This window comes from Pseudopodoces humilis, chromosome 14 (genome assembly GCF_049639895.1).
Source record: "Pseudopodoces humilis isolate 2021_Gansu_Grassland_sample_001 chromosome 14, ASM4963989v1, whole genome shotgun sequence".
NCBI classification, from domain to species: domain Eukaryota; kingdom Metazoa; phylum Chordata; class Aves; order Passeriformes; family Paridae; genus Pseudopodoces; species Pseudopodoces humilis.
The window spans coordinates 1,754,659-1,769,641 of record NC_142213.1 but is presented as its reverse complement, the minus strand read 5'-3'; positions in this window follow the sequence as shown (position 1 = coordinate 1,769,641).

Below are 14,983 nucleotides of genomic sequence, written 5' to 3'. Positions count from 1 at the left end.
CAGAGCCTTTGATGGTTGAGGCTGGGTGGGAACGAAAGCAGCTGGCCTGGCTTGAGTAACGTGGTGGCACTGGTAGCCCTGACTCGTGGTAACTCATTTCTCTCCTTGGTGGCTGGGATTTGCCTGCTCAGCCCGTTCCTCGGAGCTGCAGGAGCGGCTGGAAGGCTCCGAGTCAGTTTTATGGGTCGCTCTGACTCGGCCTAAGAGCCGGATTTGCCGGATAAAGGAGGGTTCTTTGTTAGGGAAACGTGAGGATTTGATTTAGCAATTCCCACTTAATGCCTGTGCTCCTGGAGAGCTGCTCCTGAGCGATGGTTGCTCCCAAATTCTCTGCTCCCAGTGTCCTGCGCTGATGGGTAATTTTGTGTTTTCCTGCTTATCTCCTTGGAAAATACCAGGGAAAGCAGCTGTGGCTTCAGTGCTCGAATTGGACCTCACATCCCTTGATGGCTCTGTTTCCCTGCAGGGGAGGAGAAGGCCCCAATAAACTGTTCTAGTTGTGGTTCTGGAGACAAACGTGGGCTCTGGTGGACTCGTCTTAAATGGAGGTCAAACAAAAGTTGCCTCATCCTTGAAGGATTTCCTTGACAAAGGTAGTTGGAATAAAGCCGGATGTTTTTCCGGAGGGCTGGCCGTGTATCTGAGGAGAACAATTAGTGTTTTATGGGCTGAAGCCACACCAAAGGGATCCAAAACTGGCTGAGACATCTGAAATAAAAATATCCCTCATCAGGGAGGTTGGTGCTGGGGCTCCGTCAGCTCGGCCTGCTCTTGTTCCATCCCCTCATCACTGACCCCTGATAAAATTCCTGCTGCCGGAGCTCTGCACGGCTCGGCCTTGGCTGGGAAGTGCAGGGTGGTGACCAAGGAGCTGTGCCCTGTGCTCTGGGAGCTTTGGAAAGCTCAGCCCACGGAAAGGAAACGGGCTTGGATGCAGCTGGAGCTGGGATTGAAGCAGGGGGTGCTCCCGATGGGGCTGCCAAGGGAATAAAGCCTTTGGGGAAGGGCAGGATGAGCTCCCAACAGGGCAGGGAGAGGTCAGTGGAGTGCTGGGATGGGTGTGAGGGGAAACCTCGTGCCCCTCACCAAACCATGGGGGATTGGTCCTAGTTTTGTTTTCCAAAGGATGTCAAGAAGTGGAAGTTAATATAAAAAAAGGGCTGAAAAGAAAAGAGTGAGAGGTTGAAAAGCTCCTAATCTACTGCATTTCTGAAGAAAAAACTGAAAGAAATGGGGTGACTTGGTATTTATGCACTGGGAGCGTTTTGAGAGAGAAAACTTTGGAAACAAAAGGATAAGATAGAGGATTTGAGCTGGAGCTAAACCCCAGCACGTCCTGCCTTGGCCACAGCCCAGCGTTTGTGGTGGAAGTGCCACAGAGGATTTGCTGTCCTCTGCTGCTCCTCAAACCAGGGAGGGTGCTCAGCCAGAACCCCAGTTTTAGGATTTTGTGTAGTTTTGGCGTTTTATGGAGCTGGGTGAGTGGGGAAATGGGATTGTGAGTCAGCACAGACGAGTTCATGGTCCCTTCAGGACTCACAGCTTTGTGAAGAAATGCGCTTGAAAATCCTCTTGTATTCCAGAGGAAGGGATTGTTGTTCCTGGAGATTTACAGGAGAGTGAGGCCTGGAGCCACAGGAAGGTCCTTGCTGGCTGCAGTGTCCCACCACGAGGGGCTGGCTCCCGTGTCCCCGGTGTGCTCCTCAAGGGAGTGAAGCTCTTGGAGCTGACGATGCTCGTTACTCTAACGAGATTTTTCTCATTAGATATCACAAGATTTAGAGGACAGACTGGTCAAGGAAAGCAGTTGTTTGGTGGATGTTTTTAGGTGTCTTTATATTATGAAATTTGGACTTTGAGGGTGGTTTGATGCCTTGCTCTGGGAGCTCTGAAATGAGCAGTGGATTTTAAGGAAAAGGAAACTCTGTCTCCTTTTCCTGCTTTTCCTTTCAATCTGATTTATCTCCACAGGTGCCATCCCATTTGTCATGTTCAGAGTTCCATCAGAAATGACAGCTCTGAGACAGGGTGGTGATAAACCCCCCCCTTAAATCACATTTATTCACTTCCCGAAATAAATCATTTGGGGAAAACAAATATATGATTTTGTGTAGCAAAACCAGGGAAAAAAAACCATTTCCATGTCAGCTGTGTGAGTGGTGATCAGCTCTTGTTGTAATCCTGTGCTGGGGGATCGATCCCAGTGATTCTGTGCTCCCTGAAATCCCATTTTTCCTGCAGGCTGTGCCGTGCCTGTCCTGCCTTTCAGTCCAATTCTATGTTGCTTTTATTATCGTAAACCCCAGCGAGTTTAATGAGCTCTGTTGTGCTGAATTGCTTCCAGACTGGAGGTGAAGAGCAGGTAAATAATGTTCATCCCTCTGGGATGGGATTGAAGGATGCTGAGGAGCTGTTGCCTCTCCTGGGGGTGCTCATGACGGGATGAGGAGTTTGGGGGTGTTCTCCCTGTTGTTGTTTGAGCTGGAAACGGCTCTGGTTGTCCCCTGGAGTGTAAACAATGTCCACCATGGATGGGGATTGTTGGGACTCGTCTGCTCTGGCCTTTCTTTGGTGCTGGAGGAGGGGAGCAAGGTGAAAAATCCTGTGTGGGGTTCAGAGCCCTCGGAGCTGAGCAGGTGTCCCCAGGATCCCTGTGGAGCACAGCTGGGAATGGGATGGCTCTGGAGCCCTGTGTGGGGCACATGAGGATGAACTCCTGAGTCCTGTGATGAGCTCAGGAGGTTCTCAGGCTGCTCAAGGGCCAAGGATTGGTGTTCCAGGAGTGCTCTGGGGCCTTGGGGACACAGCTCTGCTGGCCTGGCAGAGCCTCCAGGTTATGGGAGTTGGGAGAAGCCTCCCCAGGAGCGTCAAGAGGGATTTAATCACAAGATTTATTTGGCTGTGAAGCATCTTTGAGGCAAAGCAGTTCCTGGGGATGTTCTGAAAACCCAAAAGGTGGCTGAGTGGTTCTTGGGGATGTCCTGGAAAACCAAAAAGGGCCTGAGTGGTTCCTGGAGTTGTTCTGAGAAACAAAAAGTGGTAAAGTCATTCCTGGGGGTGTCCTGAAAACCCAAAAAGGGGCTGAGTAGTTCCTGGGTTTGCCCTGAGCTGGTGTGGCCCCCAGGATGGCAGTGCCCAATTCCAAATAACATCCAGCCCAGAAAGAGGAAAAAGCCCCCAAAAAGCAGCCAGGCTGACCGGGCTGATACATTTTTTTGCCACTTAGCTCCAAGATTTGCGAAGCTTTCATGGGAATGGGAGGGAAATCAGCTGCTCTGGGGGGCAGGAAATCGAATCTGGAGGCCCAGCTCCCTGTGCCTCAGTGGGAACATTGTTGTCCTGGGAGGAGCTGTGCAGACGTTTCTTTTTATCCCAAAAAGAGCAATTTCCTGCCTTCCTCCTGTCCCAGTCTGCCTGTGCTTCCCCAGGATCCCTGCAGCAGCAGGAATGCGGCATTGGAACCCAGGAGCCGAGAGGGGGGCTCAGCAGGAGGGGCTGTGTCAGAAATAAGAAATAAGATAAATAAATAAGATAATAAATAAGAAATAATTCCCCGTGTGCTGCCCGAGTCTGGGGGAGCTGCAGGAGCAGGGAGGATTTGGGGAACACCGGGATTTTGGGCTCAGAGGGAAGAGGAGGTGGTAGAAATGCAGGTGACAAGCGTGGGACAAAAGCAAAGCTCGGCCTGTGGTGGCACAAGGTGGATGTGGGGTTATTAAAAGGAGCAGATTTCAGCAGGGTTTAGTCTGGGGCAGCTGCAGCTCTGTGGGAATTGGGAGCTCTCTTACACCTGTTTGGTAATTTGGGTTTTTTTTGGCCAAAACCCTTCTCCTGTCCCATCTGCTCCTGCTGCATCCTGAAGTGTTGGCACCTCTTGGAATCACAGATTGAACCACTTGAATTTCCAACCAGTGACTTTCCAGTGGATTTAATCCAAGTTTTTGGATCAATATGTTTAAACATTAAATATTGGGCTAAATCTGAACGAATTTCCCCTCCTGTGTTGGACCTGGGAGTCTCCTGAAGGTTTTTAGGCCCTGTGGAATCTCCATCACACCTGATTTATCCAGTGCAGCAAAAAACAAACTTGTCCTGAATGGGCTCCTCTCTTGTAATGCCGAGTTTACTGATCAATTTGTTTAAACCTTAAATATTGGGCTAAATTTGAAAAACTTTCCCTTCCTGGATTGGACCTGGGAGTCTCCTGAAGGTTTTTATGCCATGTGAAATCTCCATCACACCTGATTTATGTCCCCAGCAAAAAAAAAAAACAACAAAAAACCAAACAAACCTTTGTCCTGAGTCAGCTCCAGTCTCATAAAGCCTGAAAAATGAGACCTTTGGTAACTGGGGCAGGAGAAGTGCCTTGGTTATCATCATTCCCTGCCCAAATACTGATGCTGCTGGGTGGAGAGGGGAAGGATCTCCTGGAGGGACTTGAGGATGCCGATTCCATTCGCTTCTGGATTCTCCAGAGCAGCTGTGGCAGCTTGGGCTGAGCCCAGGGATTTATTTCCAGGAGCACAGGATGGGTTTGTGCTGAGCCTACAGAACAGTGCCCTCTCGTGTGCTGACAGGGCTGGGAGCTGCAAACCCAAACCCCTCACGGATTTTGGAGTGTGGATAAGGAATTCTGCCTGACCTGTGTGCTGAGGAGGTTTTCTGTATTTCTTTTTATTTTCTGTGCCAACATGGTTCTTAAGGTTTTTGTGACTGAGATTTAAAATTATGTAAATGAGCTTTTTTTAATATATATATATTTTATATCTCAATACACTGGGGGTTTTTGGGGTTTTTTTTAATAGGGAAAAAGCCTATGTGATTTTATAGCAGGGTAAATACAGAGAAATCAACTTCATTCCAGGCCCATATGTGAAATAAAAATGCTGCAGTGCTTGTAGGCTGGTCCTATAATAAATGGGGCTACAAATTAATATTCATCGGGATTGTAGCGGAACCTGTGCTGGGAATTAACTTGATTTGGGGGTTGTGTTTTCTGAGCAGATTTAAAAATTATTAATCTGGTAAAACTTAGACTTCTGACGAGCTTTGTAACGCTGCTTTGCTGGTGCCTCCTCCCTGCTTCAGGAGAGTGGAGCCTGCCTGATTTTCCCTGGATTTGGGAGTGTTTTCCAGCGGGATGGATGGAGTGTGTCCCGAGGTGGAGGAATGTGTGTTAAATAAACAGCCAGCCTGGGCCCTGCTCACGTTGGGTGTGTTTGCCTGATTTTTCGGAAGGGGGATGTGTTTGGATGAGGGATTTGTATTTTGCACTCAGGTTCCCTTTGCGCTCGCTCCAAGGGCTGAGATATCCCGTGTTTGGATCCAGCCAAGGGAAGTCAGGAGGGGACTGGAGTTGCACAAACCAGAGATGCTGTCCATGTGGATGAGCTTGGAGCCGGCTCCTGTCCAACATCTTTAGGATTTTGCTGTCAAGGATTATCAAGTTAGGCCTTGTTGTCAAGGCTTAGATGACCTTTAATGTCCCTTCCAACCCAAATTATCCCAAATTTCTGTGGGATCTGGGTTGTCATTGGTGGCATTTCCCTGTGGTTGGTCCTGTTTTGCTTCCAGCACCATTCCTGGTCAGTTCCTGGCTGTGAGGATGGAGATTCCAGAGTGAACCTCTTGGAGGCTCCTCTGCTCACAGCCCCAACTTGGTGGCGGAAGCAGCCAAACCTTTTTGGATTTTTTGGGCCAAGATAAGTGGAACAATGGAAATTCCCATTCCAAGGGTTGGGTCCCTCCAACCCAAACCATCCTGTGGAAGCTCTGGCCTTGCAGAGGAGCTGAATCCAAACCAGCTCCGGGGAATCTGCAGGGTTTTCCCAGAGAGTGGCTGTGAGTGGGGCTGGAATCTCGGCTGGCTTGGGGAATCTGGGTCAGAAGGGGCAAATGGACCAGGAAAAATCCCTGGGAATGCTGGTGCTGTGTCCCAAGGTGATTCTAAAAGAGGCTGCTCGGGCAGAGTGTTGGATTTAACCTGGGAATCTCCTGGAGGGAATTTTCCTTGTGCTCCTACTCAGGTTAGGGAAGATGACTTGATGTGCACGTTTGGCAGTTTGTTTCTCAGCTTCCCGTTTTTCTCTCGGCAGGAAGATCCTGGGCATTGGCAAACCAGGGTGGGAAGGGCTGGTGCTGCACCTCGGCTTCTCCTGTTCATTGATTATGGAAAGTCTTTGCTCTGAGCTTGGTGCTGACTCCAAAGTGGAAAGGCAGCACTAATCCCACTGTCCCGACCAAGGGAGGCACCAGAATCTTGGGATATTCCATCTGGGAAGCCCAGCTGGTGCCACGGGGTGCAGGGCTCAGAGCTCTGAATTTCTCGTGACACCAGAATTATCTCCCTGACATTGTACCTGCACGCAAAGGCTGCACCAGCAATTCCACGTTCTTATAATCCCCCTGCTCGGATAAAAATCAGATGGGAACAAATGTGCAGCACACGAGGACTAAAGACTTTTATTACAATATCTTTTTAATTATCAAGGTGGGGAATCACGTTTTACAAAGTCCAATAAATTGAATTTTATTATGGTTTGTGTGAGGACTTATTTAATAGCAGATTACACGGGACACTGACACAATTCCTCTTTCTTTCTCAGAGGTTTATTTGTCGCTTGTTGAACTCTGGGAAAACGAGCTGGGGATGGAAGCAGAGGGTTGCAGATCTAATCCAAGGGATGGTTCATGTTCATGGTTTAGATTAGCTCAGTTTAATTCCAGATTGTGTGCACTTGGAGCAGCTGGGAAACCAGACCAGGCAGTTGGGCTTTATTAGGAATGAGCTCCCGCTCTTTTCACTCGGTGCTTTGGGAAGTCTCAAATCCTGAATTACGGCTGTTTGCTTTGGAAGGAGCTCCAGTTCTGCTCTCTGCTCCTTGCTGTTGGAATTCAGGGCTTCTGTGGAGCTTCCTGCTCTGGGCAGGTGTGGAGAGGGGATGGATTTGGTTCCCTAAACTGGGAACTGCTGGATTATCCATGGAATCATGGAGTGGTTTAGGTTTGAAGGGATCTTAAAGCCATCCAGTTCCACCTCTCACTGTCCCAGGCTGCTCCAAGCCCCATCCACCCTGGCCTGGGACACATCCAGGGATCCAGGGGCAGCCACAGCTTCTCTGGGAATTCCATCCCAGCCTCTCCCCACCCTCACAGGGAAGTTCTCCTTCCCAATATCCCACCTAGCCCTACTCTGGTGAACTCCCAGTACTCTGTGGCTTTGTGCTTTGCTGGGAATTTTTTCCCTAACACCGAGGTTTGTTCACAGCGTACTCAGCTCTGGGTGGTGAAAAGTTCCCCTCTCGCATTTCAGATTTATTATTTGGAATTATTTGGTTGTCTTCCCCATTTCTGACAGTCGCCAGTCTCTGGGAGGGTCAGTCCATACAAAAACCCCTTTCAGTTCTTGATGCTGCTACAAGCAAAAGCTACGAGCAATATTTGGGATATCAGATTCCGCGTGTTGAGGAAATGCCAGTTTGAGGGAATTGCACATAGATCCCCTTCCCAAATCTCTGCTTGGAAATGCAACAGGCAAAAGTGATCTGTGTGCTAAATAAATGGGAACACGGGATACAACTTGCACAGAGAGGTTCCAGCGTGGCCAGGGTTACATTCCCATTTTAACTCCTAGGGAAACTTTTGGAAATGGAAATCAATCCTATAAACCCACGGAAGACCTTTCTGGCCCCATGGCTACAGCGAGAACAGGCATTTAAGAGATGGTTTTCATATGCATGGAGTCATCTTAGAATTCTGGAAGGGAACAGTTTGTCTGGGATTCAAAATAAATTATTCATCCTTTTATTACCATAATAATCGCTTTTTATGGTTACCCAAGTGAATGTTATTATGAAAGCACAGAAAAATCTATTAATTATTTTCCAGGTTTTTAGAGTATTTCGGTTTTTCCTCGTACTTTTTTTTTCCCCCCCCCCATTCTGGGGAGGGGGTTTGATGTTATCAGAAAACAAAGTTATTTTTTTTTGGTCCAAAGATAAAAGTCTCTCTGCACACTTGTTTTGTGTATCAGAGCTGATACAAAAAATCACAAAATTTATGAGATCAACTTATCCAGCAAAAATGCCACTTTGGAGGCCTCTTCCCTGCTTTTTGGTCCCTATGGATTCTGGGGTGTTTCCTTTAACTTTGTGTAGGTCCATCATTTATTTATTAAAAAATCACAAACATGGGGTGGGGTCTTAAAAATAAGAAATGTTGCCTTGTGCCAGGAACAACTGGAAACAGCCTGGAATGGAGGATTTTCCCCCTCTGATAGGAGGAGGGTTTAGTGCTGATTAACGGGAGCCTCCAGGGCCTTAAATTTGTCCAAAGTTTAACAGGGATTTGTGTTAAATTTATAAATTCTTCTTCACAGCCTGGCTGTTGGAGGGCTGGACGTTTGTTGGTTGATTTTTCCCCAAATAAATGATTCCTGTGTGGACCAGCAGCTCCCAAAGATATTTATTTCCATGGTTTTGACCAGCCTGGTCTAGGGAAGCTCAGCCTCAGCAGGGCTTGGAATGAGGAGAGGTTTAAGGTCCTTTTCCAGTCCAAACCACTCCAGGATCTTCTGGAAGTTGCTCCAAGAGCATGGACTGAGTTGTTGCTCCAGGTTTTGTGATAATTCTGGCTTTGGAGGGAAAAGCTTTATGGGATGTCGTTGAACCAGGATATTTGGTGGTGTCGGAGGCTGAGGGAGTGTGAAAAGGACAGAGAAATCCTGATTCTTGTGTCTCTTCTGATGGGCTGAGTCTCATGTAATGCAAAGTTCAAGGCTGCCTGTGATGCTCTGATGGGTCTGTGAGTGATGCTCAGGCCGTGGAGCACTGAACACCAGGGAATCATGGAAATAATCAAGGGATAACCTTGGAATTCTTCAGTGAGAGCAGCTCTGTTGGACAGAGCGTGTGCTGATAACACCAAGGCCATGGTTCAGTCCCTGGATGGGCCTCACTCCAGAGCTGGACTTGATCCTGTGAGTCCCAGAATATCCAGTGGCCTGGAAATAAAGTGGGAATGAACAGCACTTCCAGAGTTTCCAAAGTGTTTAAGGAAATGGTTTTTTCATGTTGGGTCTCCCGAGGGAATCCTGCTGGATGTGTCCACGTGGCCCCCCACACCTGAGGGGGTTTGAGAGTGGGAAATGATGGTAAAAGCCCAGCACAGCTGCAAGGTTGGATCCTGGTTCATCCCAAATCCCTGATTTTCCCGCCTGTGACCCAAGGAGAGGACTCAGCACATTCCCAAGCTAAGGCACGGGACTGACCCTGTGGAACAGCATCCTGGACACCTCAGGAAAAATATTCTCCAGGAAACCTTGCCTTTGGAGCTGGTTTTACTCTCTGTGCATCCATTTGGCCTCTGGGTGCTGGAGGGTGGGGAAGGTGTCGCCTTTTGGGGCCTGGGCAGGGCCTGGCTCACCTTTTAGAGCCCAGCCCCGTGCACACCCTTCCCACAGTGTTCAAACCCTTCCTACACCCAGAAAACCCCAGAAAAACGCACTCCAGGCTATTTTATGGTGCTTCCTTCATGGTCCTGCTTCACCCACAGATCCAGCCAGCAGACTGGGAGATCCAGTAGCCCTCTGGCCACCTGGGTTTGGTGTTGGCTTCTTGTCAGCTGGGACGTGGCGCTGGGAGAAGCTGCTGGGAGCTGAATTCTTCCCTGCCAAATGCCAAGGAGCTGCTTCTCCAATTTTTTCCTGTTCTGAGTTTATTATATTAATGGAGAAGAAGTGCTTAAAGCCCTCGGTGGTTGCTCAATGTAGCCTTTGGCACCACACACAGTGGTGGTGGAAAAAAAGCAAACAGAAGTGTGAAGAGCCCGACAAAACACATGGAAAATATCTTGTATTATATAAATGGGCTCAATGCCTTGCCTCAAGTGCTGCCTCTCATTCAAGTAAATTCCTCGCACCAAGGAGGCAGAAAAATCAGGAATTGGGAGGCAGGAGCAGAGGGAAGGGGGAGCAGTTGAGTGTTTTGGAGGTGTTTTGCCCACAGTGGATTTTTAGAGGGGTTGGAAGGAGTGTAAAGGAAGGAGATGCAGTGATCTGAAGGTTCTGTCTGAGAATGCACAACAAAAACGGTGCTTGAAAAGGAAAATCACCACTCTGGGCTGTCAGATGTTTGGGGCTGTTGCAGAATCAGGCTGGGACCGTGAGTTCCACAGCTTGCCACTGAGATAAGGGCTAAATGAGGCTTCAAAACCTGAAAACTCCAAAAATAAAACACCAAACAACAGCAAAAAAAACCCCAACAAAAATCCCAACTTAACAAGAAGTAGAAATCCCAAGACAATTGCAATGGGAATGTTTAAGTGGTGAACAGAGTGTTGTCAGGTTAACGGTTGGATTTGATGCTCTGAGGGGTCTTTTCCCACATTAATGGTTCCAATGACTCAAGATGAACACAAGGATTTATAACTGAGCAGAAATGGTTTGGGTTTCTTGTTTGCTGTCGTGATTTGGGGGAAGTTCTTCCTCTCCATGTGGTGGTGGAGGTGCTGGTGGTGCACAGGTGAAGATCCCTTCCAAGAGATCCAGTGGTGCCTCTGGAATATCCAGGTAATTTCAGGAAAAATTACCCTTGCAATTCCTTCTGTGATCCAGGGTTTTGGGAGAACCCTCAATGCGTCCTCCCCTCTCCATCCTCCAAGGAACAATCCTGCCTCTCATCCACCCCCTCTTATCCATTCTCTGCTTCCATCTCTGCCCTTAATTAACTTTTCCTATTCTGCTGAGCATACAACGTCCCAGGATTAACCTAACAGGGAGCGCAAAGTTCCCGGAGAATTGAAAATCAATTTCCCTCTCTTCGTGTACCTGTCAAGGATTGAGTGCCAGGGCTGGAATTCATCCTCTGGTAGCTGATGGTATCGTGTCCACCTAAATCACCTCTCTAGCAGTGCTTGAGATGCATTGGGCTGAATTCCCTGGCTGCCATCCCGTTCTCAGTGGGATAGGGAAGCAGAGGGGTCAGAGTCGACGCTGATTCTTCCATGTCTGGCAAAAATCTGGTTGTGGAGCAAGAGGAGAATGCTGGCTGGTCAAAATTCCTGGGTGTCCTCATCCCTGACAAGCGCTGAGCTCTGCTGTTTATAAAAAGGATTGAGGGCCTTGAGTTGGGCTTAGTCAGCTGCTGATCCCTGGGAACGAGGAAGGGGGGGGTGTTGTTTCTCCATCTAATCACTTGCAGGCTTGTGATTACAACATTTAATGATGATGGCCGAGGTCAGTTTTTAATTAGCTGAGCCACATGATGGGCTCTCGCAGTGCCAGCAAAGCCTTTCCTCGCCGATGTCTGGCGTGATGCTCCAGAGGAGCAGCTGTGCCAGTGAAATCCTGGATTTATGGGTTAAATCACGCTGTGTATTTCCCAATCCCGAGCTGTTTTGCTCTGATCTGGATGGGACACGGTGGGTCCAGATTGCAGCGTGCAACCAGCCCCCGTCTTTGTTCAACATGTTGAGGAGAGAGCAATAAATAGGAAAAAAATAATACTCCAAAAGTCTTGGGAAGCTGGCGGACGTGGCTGTTACCAGGACTCACATGATGCTGTGGCCCGGTGGAACCGAGCTGTTGCCGATTGAATCACATGTTTTTGTCCTGGTAACGACCAATAACACCCTGCTCCTTCCCAAAAATCCTAAATATAGCCCTGAGAACCTCCAACCAGGGAGGGTTGGCACCGGGCTGTGCCTTTTCCACAAGCCCCGTGTGATGGCTGGGATAGAGCGGGCCCGTGCCAGGAGCAGATGGCAGAGGAGGCTGCACATTCCTGAGTCACTCAGCTTCTCCCTCTCCCCTTCCCTGCGAGGAGGGATGGATCCCGGGCTGGATTCACGCATGGCTTCGCCTCCAGCGTGGATGGAAAGGTATTGGAAAGGGCAAAAACGGATGACTTGGGTTTTCCTGGCCCACATGTGGATGATAACAATCCCCCCAAGTCCCTCCCTGCCGTGGGATGGGGTGGAGGAGATGATTCCCTCAGGGATGAGCCAGCCCCTTCCAAGCTGAAAGCACACATTTGTTTTCCTGAGCGTACATCTCGACATGCTCCCTGCACGCTCTGCCCTTGACCCTGCTCGCATGTGAGCTATAAAATTTTCCATTGATTTCCTGGAGGTCTGCAGCTTTCAGGCGAGGCTGGGTCCCTTTGAGCCATCCAGGTCTGGAGTGTGTTTAGGGGATGAGGTTTAGCCAAGTCTGAGGTCGCTCAGAGCTCTGCACGTGAGCAGAGCTTCCCTTATCGTGCTGCTCTGCTGAGCCAGGGACGCGTCCCTGGGGTGCTGCTCCTCAGCCTGGGGCGAATTCTGGGGGGGTTTCATCTCCCCTCAAAGTCTGGGGTTGGTCCCTGGCGAAGGCAGAGCTCCCAACCTGTTGCATTGCTCATAAATACATCAAATTTGGCTCTCAGACATCGCTACTGGCATTGTTTTTTTGTTTCCCTGTAACGCCACTGTCAGATTACAGTTCCTCGGTTGGTTTATATTTACCTCACTTTTGTCATTAGTTTTAGCCCAGTTTGTGTTTTTCTCCTCACTTTTGTAATCAGGTTTAGCCCAGGTTGTGGTTTTCCCCCTCATTTTTGTCACCAGGTTCAGTCCAGTTTGTTTCTGCCTTCCTTGATTCCATCAGGAGCCAGGGCCCCCACCAGGAAACCTCCAGCCCTGACCTCAGGCACTTTCCTGCTCTAAGGAGAAAAGGAGGAATCTCCTGCAAACCTCTTTGCTTCCCACTCTGGCCAGCTCCTGACGCCCACTGATCCCATTCCAAAGGAGATTTGCTGAGCAAACTCTCTCCAGTTCCCTCATGCTCCACTTTGAGCTTTCCACAGTGCCCAAGATTCCCAGTCAGAGAAAGCTGGAATATGTGGAAGTTCCACATCTCTGTTAATTCAATCCTTGAGGATTTTTCCACTGAAGTTCTGGTTTATGCAGAGCTGACTTAAACTAAGGCTGGGTTTTGCCTCAAGGATTAATGTTTTGCTTTATGGGGTTGAGCAACGTTTTGTCCTCTGAGGCTGACCTGGAATTGCGGTTCTGGGGGAGGTTGGAGGGAAGAGCTGTTTGGATTTCAGAAGCAGCAGTGGACTGAGGTGAGGGCTCTGCTTGGGATGTCCCCCATACTCAGGGTGGGAGCTGCTCCTCCTTTCTTCTTGTCACCCAGGAATGAGAATGGCTGGAAGATCCTCTGGAGAACTCAGAAGTGAACTTGGATAATCCAAGATTTTCTCTGCCACTTTGGCACTGTCTGTTTGACAGGGTTGGCGCAAGTTTGACTCTTAAAATTCCTCAGGATCCCTGTAAAGATGAAGATGAATCCATTTCCTTTTGTGTTTGTCTGGAAAGACGCTTGCTCAATCCAAGTATATCCAGTTCTGCCCTTGGGGAAGAATGAAGAGCAGAATTTGGTGATGTTTGGGTTTTTTCCAGGCCACTTTGGGTTAAGCTTTGACGTTAATGGTTGTTGTTCTGGAAAACTCAGGGCTTGTGCAAGGAGATTCCAGGGAAGTGTTAAATCCAGCTGGGTCTGAAGCAGGATGTGGCTCCCACTGGGAGCTTTTCTTGTGTCTGGACAATGCCAGTGGCTTTCATGAGGATCTCATCTTTTTACCATCCTGACTTCCTGCTCTTATCACTACTGGCTTTACACGCGAATTCCCATCACCAGGCGACGGCTTGGGAGCTCTGATCCCAGCCGGATCAATTCCAAGGCTTTCTGAACGTGCCAGTCAGGAAGGTACTGTAGCGTAGCCTGATATGAAATATTTTGAGTGTCCTGCTGTAGGTCTTGCCTTTATAAACAAGAGCCATTCCAGGAGTTTAGCAAGGATTGATAGGATCAGGATGTATTTGCAGGGAGGGCTGGCTCGGATGGAGCAGCTGCAACTCGCCCTCAGTGGGAAGTGGAATCTGCTGCTCTCCCTGTGTGGCTGTGAGGGGAACAAAGGCCTAAAAATGAGGAGAAACTTCTCGAGTTGAGATGTATTTTCAGAATGAAGTGTTGCAGGAGGGATTTGGGATGTTCCATGGGTGTTCTAAATTAATTCCAGTGTTAATTAAAAGGATGTATTCACCTCTTAACAAGTGTGAGCACAGAGTTGGGGTATGAAGTGAAATGGAACATTGGGGATTTTGGGCAGAAATCCTTTCCTGTGAGCGTGGGCAGGCCCTGGTGGAGGTTCCCAAAGAAGCTGTGGCTGCCCCTGGATCCCTGGGAGTGTCCAAGGCCAGGCTGGACGGGGCTTGGAGTGCCCTGGGATAGTGGAAGGTGTCCCTGCCCATGGCAGGGGCAGAATGGGATGAACTTCAATGTCCCTTCCCAAACCATTCCATGATTCCTTCAGTGCTGGGTGTGCTCTATGTCCCAGTATCCAGGACCTTGGGATCCAGCTGCTGTAGGACCCTTTGGGAGCCCATCCTGGCTGGAGAAATCTCTGGAAGGTGCGGGCAGGCCCACCTGGACGGGGCTGTTGGAATGACGTTGGAGGACACGCACTGGAAGAGCTCCATCCCCGGGCATCTTTCCCTGGCGCTCACTGGGATCAGCCCCCGAGCTGCTCTCCGGCGTTTTACGGCATCCCGGTTCCATGGCGTAATGCCGCCACACCCTTTTGGAACAAATCCTTGGGGATCCTTGGGGAAAGGAGAAGTGGGTCGGGGTGGGGAGCCCTCGGTGGAGCTCCACACCCACCCTTCAGCTGCTCTGCTGGGGAGCACCGGGCCGATGGCTCCAGGACTGCTCCGCTCCTCGGCCCCGCAGCTGGATCGGAGTTACAACACAAACACCCTCAGTTATCCCAGTTGGATGCGAAAGCAGCCGCGCGTTCCATGGGAAGCGGCGATGCCAGAACGGGGAGGTCAAGGCTGTGCAGTGTTTTTCTGGCAAAGGAAAAACCCGTCGGATGGAAGGCGGTGCCTGGGGAATCTCCGGAGTGGTGGGATGAGCTCCGAGCACGACTGGAGATAATGGGGCTTG